The sequence below is a fragment of the Trachemys scripta genome, chromosome 4, assembly GCF_013100865.1.
Source record: "Trachemys scripta elegans isolate TJP31775 chromosome 4, CAS_Tse_1.0, whole genome shotgun sequence".
Classification (NCBI taxonomy): Eukaryota; Metazoa; Chordata; order Testudines; family Emydidae; genus Trachemys; species Trachemys scripta.
This window is the reverse complement of record NC_048301.1, coordinates 58,445,044-58,449,750: the sequence shown is the minus strand read 5'-3', so window position 1 is coordinate 58,449,750 and position 4,707 is coordinate 58,445,044.

Below are 4,707 nucleotides of genomic sequence, written 5' to 3'. Positions count from 1 at the left end.
GGAACAGTGCTCATCATGATGAGCAGAAGTGATGGGCATTCTCTGAGCTATGACTGGTCTGGGATCCTCGATAATGCCAGTATTTGTGGGGAGAAAGGCACAAGGTGAGGTTTTTTTTTGTTATACACAGGTGCTTTGTCCTTCCTGCATGTTATAATCCATATTATAATGTAACTTCTAATACATGTAGAGACACAAATAGGTTATAACAGGAGTTAGTTGCAAGTTTTGGCTGCTGCCAGTGCTGGCATTAGGTTTGTGCTGGGCATTTGAGAAGTGTGGTTGATGTAAAAAGGGAAGAAAAAGGTGGGGCTTAGGCTTCAGCATGTATCTCAGCTTTGCAGGGTTCCCTGCTTACCCCCGCGCCTCCGATGCTGGCCATGCACTTGCAACCCCACTAAATCCACCCAACGATCTCTCTGGGAAGTCGCCACCCCCCGGTTGAGAAACACGGATATTATAGAGCAGTAAAAACAAGTCACAGTATGAAATTTTAGTTTGTACTGACTTCACTAGTGCTTTTTATGTAGCCTGTTGCCAAATGAGGCAAATATCTAGATTAGTTGATGTACCCCCTTTGTGTACCCCAGGGGTACATGTACTTCTGCTTGAAAACCACTGAATTAAGCTTCTTGACACCCATGTGAGTCAGGGAAGTGTTATCCTCATTTTATGGATAGGGAAAGTGAGGCACAGAGAGAGGTTAATTCAGTCTAGAGTCATATCTCCGGTGTCACAGTCCTTTAACTACTACATGACACCATGCTTCTACAGTATAACAGCCAAAAGAGTTAATGGTTTTATAGTCTATTAAAACTTCCATGTGACTTGTTTCAGATTTTGAAGGGGTGTGCTGAGGAAATATAGAGCTAATTATAGAGGCCATATTCAGAGAACATTCTGCTATGTTGATGCTGGGAGTCCAAGGGATGGGGCTGCTGAAGTGGAGTAGTCTTTCCAAAGATAAGGTCACATCCTCTAGACAGTATTTACATGTGTATATATCGTACAACTTTTGTGTTTACTCTCAATAAATCACCTTCTTCTTGAACTGTGTGTGGGTGTCTTAAGAATTGACAACCCTCTGTACCACAGGCCTAAGGGCTATCTCTGCAAACCTACTTCTCTTTCTTTGTGAAATTCCCAAAGGATAAGTTTGTAGGTTATAAAATCTGTTCTGATTGAGACAGCAGTGTTAAGACAATTAACTATTAGCTCTGACAGCCTTGTGGCAATCCCTACCTCATTCTGTAGGTACAAGCAGCAATAATAAATGTAGTCAGGGATACTGGCCCTGGCCCGCTGTCCTGGGGGGTTATGTTAGCTTGCTGTTTCCTGCTATTTCAGCAGTTTTTGTGAGATGGCAGTCAGTTTGTAATATGGGAATTTCTGACAGTGAGTGAGATACAACTATTAGGAATATATATGAAACATCTACAGTATTTGTGGGGAGAAAGGCACAAGGTGGTTTGTCCTTCCTGCATGTTATAATCTGTATTATAATGTAACTTCCAATACATGTAGAAACACACACATAGGTTATAACAGGTGCTAGTTGCAAGTGTTTATAGTTAAATCTGAAATATGCTTTGCATTGTAACCTCTCCTTTTCATGTGCTCAGCTCTTGCTTAAATATTTCATGTTTGGTCTCAAATGTTCTATGTTCTGCCCAAAGATGAATTATTTTTCAGAGCTGAAACAAAGTCCATGCAGACATTTTTTTAGTTCTCAGAGGAATAAAACAAGTATGTTTTTCTTATATTAAAGTCAACCACTTTTAAAAATAGGTCTTTGTCCAAACTAGCTGAAATATGAAAGCTGACACTTAGAGCAGACTTATACTTGATTTGAAATATAGTGCCTGTGTTTGGTCTGAAAAAATGGTTTTCATTTACACTTGTGGCAAGGTACACATTCCCTGCCCTGGCAAATGAGGAGTTAACGATTTAGGCTAACTGACAGGTGATCCAGGGGGAGGCCATAAAAGCATCTGTTTCTAAAACACTGAGAGAGAGATTGTCTGTGAACAGGTTCATCTCTGAGCAAGAAATCCTGGCTTGTTTGATTAATTTTAATCTTTTGCTAACTGTTGATCTCACTGAAATATAAAGTTCCCTCTTAGAAAAAGATAGAAGTGGCTGATTTTGGGTTTTTGTTCTGAGTCCTTTCTTTAACCTACATTAATGTTGTGAACCTTTGAGAACAACATAGTGTGAAAATGCAGTATGTTTTTTCAACTGTAGTAGGTGGCATCCTGTACTTAGGGGCAATGAGCCTTGCCTGTGCTGTGTGCTCTCTCTGAAACTAGATAAGAGGCAGCAGTTGGACTTTGCCTCCAGCAAGTGCCTTGTCCCTATGTCTTGAACATGAGAGACACCATGAAAAGCAGCCTTGGAATGCTTGTAGATGTCCCGATAGAGCTTTAAAAAGTTCCCAAGCAGAGTCAATAGACAGTTCATGGGCACGCAAGTTCTAATAAATTGCTGTTGGCTCAAGAATGTAGCACAAGCTGGAAGCAAGATTGACTCAAGTTGAATGTGTCACACAGCTCCTATCATCTCAAGTTAGCTTTTGTTCTAAAAAAACTAGACACTTATGAAGAAAACTGTTGAAGTTGTTGACTGTAGTATGATGGTGGATTCTATGGGATTTCACCTTTCCACAAATTAGCATTATATGTTAGAAATATTGGGCTAGATTAATCCCTGTACTGGTTTCTGTGGTGGCTTGCACCTCTTCCATTCAGGGATTTGTGGAGGCCAGTGCAAACTTGTGCCCCTATTGTAATGGCTCTTATGAACATGCCTGCCTGTCTGTCCCCACCCTGCTCTGGAATGTTCCCTGAGCTTGTTATTCCTGAATAGGTGGCATACAAACCCCCTTGCCCCTGCACTACTGTCATGGATCCTTGGCATCAGCCCAGCTGCCACAAAGGAGCCATAGGGCAATGAGTAATTGGGCCAATTGTTGAGACAGTACTGGATGGCAGAAGGAATGGTAATAAGATAAAGCCTTTTGCCTCTATAGGGTGTTCAGATCCATCCCAAGTAAGTAACAGTTGTGACCACAAGTAATAATCATTTGACTGTTCAGTGGTTTTAGTCTAGTTCCAAATGGATGTGTCCACATAATCAAAAACCCCTGCCATCATGATTGGCACCCTTGTTAGTAAGTTGAGCAGAGAGCGGGATGGTTATGATGACTCTTTCACTAATAGGTCAGGGCTGATATACCTATTGGTGTGGGGAATGTTGCCCTGCTGTTGCTAGTTCATTACTTGCTCTATGAATAAACACAGAAAGAGATTATTTCTTTGAATTCTTGAGAGGCACTGAAATACTGCTGGGCTGGTTATCCTAGACAGAGAGGATTTCAGTCTTCACGTCTAAATGTCCAGCACCCTTTGTAATCAATATCACTCATTCAAAAATATTTCTAAAGAATCATTCATTATCTGGAGGTATGTGTTGTGATGTGACAGGATATAGATCGTACAAAAATGAGGGCAAACACCAGCGAATAAGACTGAGACCCTATCATGGAGTATATATGTGTATCCAATAGGCACGCATCTATATTTCTGGAGAAACTTTCCTGACAGGTAGAAAAGCCACAGTTGGAAACTCTTACTGAGGGATACAGCAATTACCTGCCAACAAGTGAACCAATTAAAGAGCTATGAAGGATGTGTGGTCTAGAAAGCCTGAAGCTATCAAGTTAACTGCTAAAGGTCAGATTATAGTTTGGAATATTGGAATACTAACTCTAACCCTCTTCCCCATTTTAGCAGGTGCTACTCTGAAGTAACGGTCATTCACATTCAATCCTATGTAAGTTGTTACGAGTTTAACCCATCCAGAAACCCTATTATAGTGAGAGATTCCTGGAGCCCCATGGAATTTAGAAACAATGTGCACAAAAAAAAAAAAAAAAAGACAGCTTGCTGCACCATCTAGTGGATGAAAAGGGACTTTATGAATTTCTTTAGCTTTTCATCAAGAATTTTTAACAAATTGTTTTAAAATTATTTCATTACCTAGTTTACTAATATTTTGAACGGTAAAAGTTAATTAATTTTGAAAATGTAGTTTACATTTCACTTATTCTTGTCCGGTTTCAGAGTAACAGCCGTGTTAGTCTGTATCCGCAAAAAGAAGAACAGGAGTACTTGTGGCACCTTAGAGACTAACAAATTTATTAGAGCATAAGCTTTCGTGGACTACCGAAGAAGTGGGCTGTAGCCCACGAAAGCTTATGCTCTAATAAATTTGTTAGTCTTTAAGGTGCCACAAGTACTCCTGTTCTTCTTTATTCTTGTCCATTCTCCCAGTTTTAGGGTGACCAGCTGTCCCAATTTTATAGGGACAGTCCCGATATTGGAGGCTTTTTCTTATATAGAAGCCTATTACCCCGTCCTGATTTTTCACACTTGCTGTCTGGTCACCCTACCCAGTTCAGACAACAGAAAAGGGTCTCGTGAGTTTCAATGTAGGTTTTCTAGCCAGTGAGAGGGAGTTTCGCTTCAGCAAAAACAACAAGGAGTCTGGTGGCACCTTAAAGACTAACAGATTTATTTGGGCATAAGCTTTCGTGAGTAAAAACCTCACTTCTTCGGATGCATAGAAGTGAGGTTTTTACTCACGAAAGCTTATGCCCAAATAAATCTGTTAGTCTTTAAGGTGCCACCAGACTCTTTGTTGTTTTTG